Genomic DNA, 9,683 nt, shown 5'->3' with positions numbered 1-9,683 from the left:
ATGTAAAAAGTATTAGCCTCGAACAATGGGAAAATCCCATAGGATTATATTCGCGGTCGAATATAGAGAGTAGTATCCACTGCCACCAGCCAAAACTCGACGAGGGGGGACGGGACAGTGCCCCCTCGAACAACAGACCCAGGGGCAATCGAATTGCCCCTACCAGTACGTCCACAATAGGATGGTTTGTACTGGTTCTGTTAGTAAATTTGGGACTAGTAAAGTCAATGGTGACTTTACATGCCCTGGGAGACAGTAGTCAGTCCCAGGGTATGGAGTCTATGGTGGGAGTCCTCTAGGACACCCCTGTGTTACTGCACTGAGGGTGCTGTGTAACACACATAGAAAAAACACATGAGACCCTATGGAGTAAAACACCCCATAGCCCATAAAACACATAGATCATCAAAGGAACACCTCAAATCATGTCCAAGAGTGTGAGGAAAGAGTCTCACTCTTGGCAGGAGAAAAAAACAAACTCCAGAAATCCAGCAACGCTGCTGGGGGACTCACTAGGTTAGGAAATTAGCCTTTACAGACAATTCTCCCTAACACCTGGGATCAAGTAGGACCATTGGGATGATCAGATGCGAGGTCTGAGTGTCCTTCATTAAGCTTGGCAAGCGGACCTCTACGCTTGTCGGGCGTGGTAGTTTCCCGAATCAGGCTCTATGTGGCTTTTATCAGCAACTCCTACCACCTTCTTAGGTGGTTTTGTAGGGCAATCCCGTAGAAAATGTCCTGAGGTTCCACAGTACAGACACAACTGCATCTGTCGTCTTCTTTCTCTTTCCTTTTGAGTTAAGGGTCCTTTAACCCCCGCCCCCCACCCGACTGCAAAGGTTCAGATGCATCTGCTCCTTTTGGAGGCAACGTTGGGTTTAACCAATACCCGGTTCTCGAACTTTGCTCGATCAGTCGTTCGGTTCTGAAGTCGGTGGTCTAGCTGGACCGCTAAGTCTATAAATTCTGTGCAATCCTGAGGTGGGTTCACAACTTGAGGCAAGAAATCTTTGAGTTCTCCCCGAAGTCCACGATGAAACAATGTAATTCGTTTTTCCTCCGGCCACCCAGTTTCCACCACCAACCTATTGAAGGTTGCAATATAGGTTAGCAGATCCTGGTTACCTTGTCGTAAGGATAAAAGTTAGTTGTCCAGGGCTTGACCCTGTGAGTGTCTGGCGAATAGTTTTTCCATGCTCCTTTGAAAACCCTGAAAATCCCAGAGAAGAGGATCATCCTGGTTGACTATTGGAATGGACCAATCCGCTGCGCTGCCACTAAGATATGACAATACAAAGGCTACTTTGGCTTGGTCATTTGGAAATGCTCCCGGTCTGCATAAAAAGTGCAAGCGGCATTGGGTCATAAACACGGCAAACCTTTTGGGGTCCCCAGCAAAGCGTTCGGGTGGAGCTAACAGAATATTTCCTGGTAAAACCACTTGCACTGGATTGCTTGATGAAACGGGGGTTCGGTTTCCCCCATATCCAGGTAGGGGCGTTTGCCCAGCTTGGTTTTGCAGTAGTTGCCTAGCCAGATCATCTGTGCGCTCCTTTGAGACAATCGGTTCTCTCCTGAGGGCATTAAGTTCAAAATCCTCTGCATTGTCCACAAGGCCTTCTGGGGTCTGGGGCCTAAATACCTTCAACTCTCTCTTCCTTCTCGAGCTCTTCGCTCATCCGTCTCCAACTCCCTCAGGGTCAGCCGCTTCGCCAAGCAACGAGCTGGGGGTAGATCTCTCTCTCCGCGACAGGGGCCTCCCTCTGGAACAACCTTCCTGCCTCCCTGAAACTTGAGGAGAACCATCTCCGGTTCCGGAAGCACCTCAAAACCTTCCTCTTTGCTTCTGCTTTCTCTCTCCCTCTCCCCTGCTAAATTCTTCACTGAAACTGCACTGAATCTGCAACTGGGCCACTCTCACTGACCTCGGTCCTTGGCCCAGCCACTCTCCACTTGCACTGCCTCCCTGGCAACCCCTGCACTGCGGGACTGTCTCTGTATCCTTACAGCCCCCCCCTTCCCAGCACTTGTCTGCACTTACCTTGCACTTGCCACCAGCTGGCCCTATTATTTATTTTTATTCTTCTTACCATTTACTGCACTTCCCCCTCCCCTTCCCCTTGCACTTTTTCCCTTCCCCCTACCCCTGCACTTGCGCAATCTGAATGACACCTGGCCTAGTAGGATCGTTGTCTGTCTTCCCGTTGTTCCCCCTCCCTGCCTCGTTGCGCCTTGAAACACTTGTGTATAGGCGCGTTACAAATGCCATATCATATCCTATCATTAGTCTCTTGGCGAGCGGCATGTACTTCCGCCCTAAGTTCCCCCAATAATTGGGCCAGTTGGTCGGTTTCCGAGGTTTCCATAACACCCGGGTGGGTATTTGTAGAGAGACTTCACATTCTGTTACGCTCACCTGGACCCCACAGGGGTGTCGATCGGACCCGGACAGCTGCGGTCTCCTTCAACGTGATGCGTAGTGCAGAGATGACTGTCTGGACTGGCCCGCCTAGTATTGTCTGCTGGACCCAAAGAAGTATTTTCCTTATGTTCGTAAAAGATGAGCTCTCCATCCTGCGTGTCTTGCAGGGGCGCGTAGATACCAGTTACTTCACTGGTTGGAAGGCGTTGGGAGAGTTCCGGTAAGTTATTGACTCTGAAGTCCCTGGCGGGATTGGTAAGTATCAAGTTCAAAGAGTTCAATGTGCCCGATGTTCACTCTTGTCCTCTTCCTTCCTTAAGTTGCAACTGAGTTTGTGAGAAGAAGGTCTCGTAGCTGCTGCTGGCGTTCAGGTAAGAGTCTGTGTTACCCAACGCTGTCCGGTAACTATTGCATGCGTTAACGTGTTGTTTTTCTCCCTCTTTACAAATGTGGCATATGAAAATGTGGAGAATTATGGAATAATACCGCCGGTGGTAAGTCTATGGTGGTAAGAGGTTGTATTTGTTGATTCCCTTGGCTCACTTTGTTTTTTCTTGTGTCCCCTAGGTGCCGGATTACGGCGAAGAAATAATGGAGACAGTGCCAGATCGAAAGATGCTTTGAGAACTGGTGAGTATGGCGCCGTGCTGGTGGTGGCGAAGCGGCGCGTGCAGGACTGATGTACTTTCCAGGTCCGGAGATGAAATGGTCCCGGAATTAGGTGAGGAATTTGAAATAAGTTTGCTTTCTAACCTTGTCCTTTTCTTCTTCTTCTTTATTCTAGGAGCTCTGGATTCGAGGCGGGCATGGCAGAAGACTGGATGCTGGCTGCAGGCACGCGGGCGTGGCAGAAGACTGGATGCTGGCTGCAGGCACAGTGAGCGTCACGCTGCTGGATGCAGAATAACGCGAAGCATGTGCTGCTGTTCGGGTGTGGTTTCAATAGCCTCCAAAGTAGTTCCAGGTAAGAAGTTCCCTAGAGCCACGCCCGAGTAAAAAATAGTCCCTGTAACAAAATAGTCCCATCCAGACCTCATGTAGTCTTGGACTCTTTTGCAGCATGGTCTGCATCAGGTAAGTAAAGTCTATGAGCCTGGCGCCTATGGTGCCAGGTCTGATTTCTATGATGAGCCTGGCGCCTAAGGCGCCAGGACTGAACCCAGACAGCCCCTAGCCGGGGCTGCTGAGGTTTAAACAAATGTCTGGATGCCTGCTCCCAGAGCTGAGGGCCTTGGTCCTGATGCCCAGGGGTAGGCATCATGACAGCAGTTGCCAGCCTCTGGCATAATATGCCCATGTTCTTCCAATATTGGCTAGCTGTTGCTCTTTTATTGTCAGGTAGAACCATCATGGCAGTGACTGGCAAATGCCTTTCCCCTGCAGACAGAAAAGTGGAAATAAGAGGCCAATTCAAGATGCACAACAAATAGAAGTTAAGACAGACTGCAGCTGCCATTGCTGTGTTAGGGAGAATATGTTGGGTGTTCAAGATAGGGGGTATGCATTGGGCAAGCAAGCAGTGAGACAAGAGAGAGGAAAAGAAAGGCCAGAGGAGCTGTTTGAATAATGTAGCAGGGCAAAGGACCCATGCTCTGCCGTCCTAGTAACATATGAGAGAATCAAATAGATCAGGCTTTGCAGCAAATGTTAAACGATAAAGGAACAGAGTCCTGTTCTGCTTTCAGTATAGCAAAGGCAAAGAAAGACTAGGCTCCGAAGCCAGCATGAGATGGAATAAGAGGGACCAGACTCATCATGAGAGGCTGGACCGGCCCTCGCAGGGGCGCTAGAGGGGCAGCCCGGATAGCGGGCTGCCCCTCTGGCCACCCCCTGGGTCCACATACACCCCACCTACTAGGCATCCCTGGGTCCGACACATCCAGCTGCAGACCTCGGGAGTGCTTATAAGGGGGTGGGCTTGCCATCGCTCAGCCTCCTTGTTTGCTTTAAGCCCCCCCCCCCAGAGGTGAGTCAAAGCAGCAACATCACACACCTGGTCCATCTACTCCCATAACAGGGCTTACTCAGAGGTGCAAACAAGATTTCCTCTTTCTTTGAAACCCCCATCCTTCCATTCCAAGAGACACACACGTCTCCTTGCCGCACACAAAAAAAGTAGCAACTTGCAGTTGGTAGAAAAGGCTGCAACTCCTTTATTTGGCAGGAGTCCACTTACAGGTGATCTGGCTCTTAACGAGCTGGCGTCCTAGCTCTGGCCCACTGGAAGTAATTATTTCCTCTCGCTTACCATGAGCTCATAGTCAGATGATGAATCCAGAAATCCAACATACAAAGACATGTTCTTTGCTGCTGCATCCTTTAATTTTCTTTTGTTTTCTTTTCTTCTTTTCTCTTGTTTAATACAGTGATATTTGTAATATAATACGTAATGCTATTTTAATTCTAATTTTGTGAAAAGTCGAGCTCTTTGACTAAAACACAATAAATAAATAAATAAATAAATAAATAAAGCAAAGTCCCCAAGATGTTCCCTGTTCCCCCCCCAGATTTTGTGTCTCCTATGCCCCTGATGTCCCCAACCACACACCAGAGAGGGAGCCCCGCGCAACCCCATGGGAAGCGCTGTGCTGCTGCAGGCAGCGGGCAGGCTTCCTGGGCTGAGCATCTGGATGTGTTATTTTTTTGTTTTTAAAACCACAGTGGTCTCAGTCGACTCCTAAGTGGGGAAGCTAGACTGGGTGCTGGGCTGTCTCACCGGAGGCAGTGCTGCCTCCCCCCGGGTCTCCTGCACTGGCACGGTCAGACCAATGTCTGGAACAAAAAAAGTTGCCTGTGACTCTTGGCGGTGGATCACTCGGATTGCACGTCGATGAAGAACGCAGCTATCTGCGAGAATTGGTGCGAATTGCAGGACACCTTGATCATCAACACTCCCGGGGATACGCCTGTCTAAGGGTCATTTGAACATCAATCGCCCCACGGTAACCTCCCTGGGGCGTGGCTGGGGCTGTTGCAGGGACCCCGTTCCCTTCATCCCCTAAGGTCAGACCCCAATCAACACCGTTGCTGGATCCCTGGACCTGGCGCACAGGCTCATTGCCGGTGCGCCGAGGCCTCCCCAGTTTCCCCGCCTCGTGTGGGTTTCAGGAGGGCCGGGCACCTGCGCGTCCTGGTTGTTGTGGTGGCAGCGGGCCTTATAAAAGCCTGGCACACCTGCACCCTACCCCGTGGCCCCTGGCCATACCGCATGTGGCTGTGGTGTCCCACGGCTGACGGCGCAGGATGGCACTGGAGCGCGGGCCTTGCGACCATGTGGGTTTTGGCCACAGATCGGGACAGCGCACACTCGGCTGCGCCATAGGCATGGGGCTGGGGAAACCCCCATACAGCCCCGAGGCCGGCTTCTCCAAGCTTTCTTCTCTCCCAACTACGCCCTCAGATCTGACGTGGCGACCCGCTGAATTTAAGCAGATTACTAAGCTGAGGAAAAGAAACTAACCGGAATTCCCTCCGTAACAGCGAGTGGAGAGGGAAGAGCCCAGCGCGGAATTCCCATTCAGTAGTAGGCATCGGAAATGTGGCATACAGAAGACCGACTCCACGGTGTCGCTCAGGAGGCTCAAGTCCTTCAGATCGCGTCTCACCCCCCCCAGACAGTGTTAGGCCGGTAGTGGCCTCTGGCACGCTGGGATCGGGTCGCCTCGGAGTCGGGTTGCGTGGGAATGCAGCCCAAAGCAGGTGGTAAACTCCATCTAAGGCTATATACGGGCACAAGACCGATGGCCAACAAGTACTGTAAAGGAACGTGAATATAACTTAGGGCGTTGAGAGGTAAACGGATGGGGTCCGTTCAGTCCACCTGCAGGATTCAACACGGCGGGTAGGTTGGTCGGCTGGAACGGTGGATGCCCTTGTGGGACTGCCCCTTGACAGCAGTTTTGCTGTGTTCGCAGGGCCGAGGGAGATTGACCACCACCACGCCCTTCACCAGCAACCGTCCCAGCCCCTCTTGGGGGCTGCTGGGGTGGCGACAGGGCTCCAGATGCAACTGTCGACTGTGGTGGGCTGGCCTCAGTGCACCCGAAAACGTTGCGCCATGCGCGGTAGCCCACAAAGGGTGCCAGGGGTCTGAGGTGATGTTGGTTACCCACCCGACCCGTCTTGAAACACATACCAAGGATAACACATGCGCGATTCAGGGGGCCCCGAACAAAACCCTGTGGCGCAATAAAGTTGAGGGCTGGCATGTACCGGCTGGGGTAGGATCGCTTTGCGGTGGGTGCACCAGCGTCCCATCTCGCATACTCTGTCAGGAGGGTGGAGCATAAGCGTGTGTGATAGGACCCGAAAGATGGTGAACGAGGCCCGGGCAGGGCGAAGCCAGAGGAAACTCTGGTGGATGTCTGTAGCGGTCCTATACTTAAAATGTATGAAGCGCTACTGCCGTCTAGGTCCTGACGTGTAAATCAGCCGTCCGACCTGGGTATAGGGGCAAAGGACTAATTAAACCATCTAGTAGCTGGTTCCTTCCGAAGCTTCCCTCAGGATAGCTGGCGCACGGAAACCAGTTTTATCTGGTAAAGCGAATGATTAGAGGTCTTGCGGCTGAAATGATCTCCACCTATTCTCAAACTTTAAATGGGTAAGAAGCCTGGCTCGCTGGCGTGGAGCCAGGCATTGAATGCAAGTGCCCAGTGGGCCACTTTTGGTAAACGGAACTAACGCTGTGGGATGAACAGAACGCTCTGTCAAGGTGCCTGATGCAGACTCATCAGGCCCCAGAGAAGGTGTTTGTTGATACAGACAGCAGGACGGTGGCCATGGAAGTCATAATTCGCCAAGGAGTGTTTAACAACTCACCTGCCGAACCAACTAGCCCTAAAAATGGAGGTCACTGGAGTGTCTGGCCCATACCCAGCCGGTGCTTAGAGCTGCGGGGGCTAAGCCGCGACGAGTAGGAGGGCTGCTGCGGTGTGCATGGAAGCCCGTGCGAGGGCCTGGGTGGAGCCACCGCAGGTGCAGATCTTGGTGATGGTAGCAAATATTCAAATGAGAACTTTGAAGGCCGAAGTGGAGAAGGGTTCCATGTGAACAGCGGTTGAACATGGGTCAGTCAGTCCTAAGAAATGGTTGAACGCCGTTCGGAAGGGATGGGTGATGGCCTCCGTTGCCCTCAGCGGATCGAAAGGGAGTCTGGTTCAGTTCCCTGAACCCAGAGTGGCGGATAGGTGTGCCCTCGCAACGTCCAGTGCAGTAACGCAAATGATCCCAGAGAAGCTGGCGGGATCCCCGGGGAAGGTTCTGTTTTCTTTGTGAAGGGCAGGGCACCCTGGAATGGGTTTGCACCGAGAGAGGGGCCCACGCTTTGTAAAGCGTTGCGGTTCCAGTGGCGTCCGGTGAGCTCTCGCTCGTCCTTGAATATCCGGGAGAGATGGTGTAAATATCGCACCTGGCCGTACCCATATCCGCAGCAGTTCTCCAAGGTGAACAGCCTCTGGCATATTGGAACAATGTAGGTAAGGGAAGTCGGCAAGTTGGATCCGTAACTTCGAGAAGGGCTGGGGTGCGAAGCGTGGCTGGCTGCGCACCGCACCTGGACGAGGCGTCTTTCCCCCCCCCCCAGGGGCGGCGCTGACTCTGGATGTGACCCGGTCCCTTCCTGTGGATCACTGCAGTGGTTGCCTCTCTCCGTTCCCCTCCTGGGGTTGGGGGCCGGCGTTTTGCCTCGGCCGATGCCTAGCAGCCGACTTAGAACTGGTGTAGACCAGGGGAATACGACTTCAATTAAAACAAAGCATCGCATAAGGCCTACGGTGGGTGTTGAAGTGATGTGATTTCTGCCCAATGCTCTTAATGTCAATGATAAAATTCAATGAAGTGTTGGTAAACGGCTAAAGTGACTGACTCTCTTAAGCTAGCCATATGCCTTGTCATCGAATTGGTGACGTGCATTAATGGATAAATGAGATTCCCACTGTCCCTACCTACTATCTAGTGAAACCACAGTCAAGGGAATTGGCTCGGCAGAATCAGTGGAGACAGAAGACCCTGTTGAGATTCACTCTAGTCTGGCATTGTGAAGAGACATGAGAGATGTAGGATAAGTGGGAGGCTCTCGGGCCAAGGGTGAAATACCACTACTCTTATGATCTTTTCACTTACCCGGTGAGGCGGGGGAGCGAGGCCCGTGAGACTCTCGCTTCTGGTTCCAACCCGCTCCGGGGACAGTGGCAAATGGGGAGTTCGACTGGGGTGGTACACCTGGCAAACCATAACGCAGGTGTCCTAAGGCAAGCTCAGGGAGGACGGAAACCTCCCACGGAGCAGAAGTGCAAAAACTTGCTTCACCTCGATTTTCAGTATGAATACAGACCGTGAAAGCGGGGGCGCAGGAGCCATTTGACTTTTTGGGTTTCAAGCAGGAGGTGTCAGCAGAAAAGTTACCACAGGGATAACTGGCTTGCGGCAGCCAAGCGTTCATAGCGATGTCGCTTTTTGATCCTTCGATGTCGGCTCTTCCAATCATTGTGAAGCAGAATTCACCAAGCGTTGGATTGTTCACCCACTAATGGGGAACATGAGCTGGGTTTAGATCGTCCTGAGACAGGTTCGTTTTACCCTACTGATGATGTGTTGTTGCAATAGTAATCCTGCTCAGTACGAGAGGAACCGCAGGTTCAGACAATTGGTTTATGCTTGGCTGAGGAGCCAATGAGACGAAGCTACCATCTGTGGGATTATGACTGAATGCCTCGAAGTCAGAATCTCTTCCCCCCCACCCAACCGTAATGGTACCACAGCGCTGTGGAGCCATGGTTGGCCTAGGATAGCCGGCCTCTGCTCCGGTGTGTAGAGCCGCTCGCCTCGGTACTAGAGTGTGAACAGAAGGGGGGGCCACCTCTTTTGCCTGTAGTGCACCGCATGTTCGTGGGGAACCTGGTGCTAAATCATTCGTAGCTACCTGATTCTGGGTCAGTGTTTCGTAAGTAGCAAAGCAGCTACCTCGCTGCGATCTATTGAAAGTTGTCCTCCGAGCCAAGCTTTTGGCAAAAGGCGCTGCAGTGGTGCTGCAAAGGCCTCCATCCTTTCTCCTGCGGTGCCTCAGGGTGCACAGGAAGCTCCTGCACACCCGTGGGGGTGTGTGAGCTGGGTGGGGGGCGCTCTCCTCCCTTCCTGGTCAGCCTAGCAGACCAGATGGCCCCGGCCCAGCCAGCGGCAGGCAGAGTGGCTCGACCCAGCCCTTGGGAGGCAGGCGAGGAATAGGTGTGGCAGCTTAAGCCCCAGCACGTGGAGGCGG

At 52.7% G+C, this 9,683-nt stretch overlaps 1 non-coding gene across 1 annotated transcript; it reads left to right on the top strand.

Annotated features, from left to right (window-relative positions):
* The first annotated feature begins 5,816 nt into the window (after window positions 1-5,816).
* Window positions 5,817-9,433, top strand: LOC138568184 (28S ribosomal RNA). The gene has a single exon (XR_011302544.1). It is a non-coding gene; the product is annotated as a 28S ribosomal RNA (ribosomal RNA).
* The last annotated feature ends 250 nt before the right edge of the window (window positions 9,434-9,683 follow it).

Source organism: Ambystoma mexicanum, chromosome 2p, assembly GCF_040938575.1.
Source record: "Ambystoma mexicanum isolate Mex_15411 chromosome 2p, UKY_AmexF1_1, whole genome shotgun sequence".
NCBI classification, from domain to species: domain Eukaryota; kingdom Metazoa; phylum Chordata; class Amphibia; order Caudata; family Ambystomatidae; genus Ambystoma; species Ambystoma mexicanum.
The sequence above is the reverse complement of the archived record's forward strand: the minus strand, read 5'-3'. Positions and strand labels throughout refer to the sequence as shown.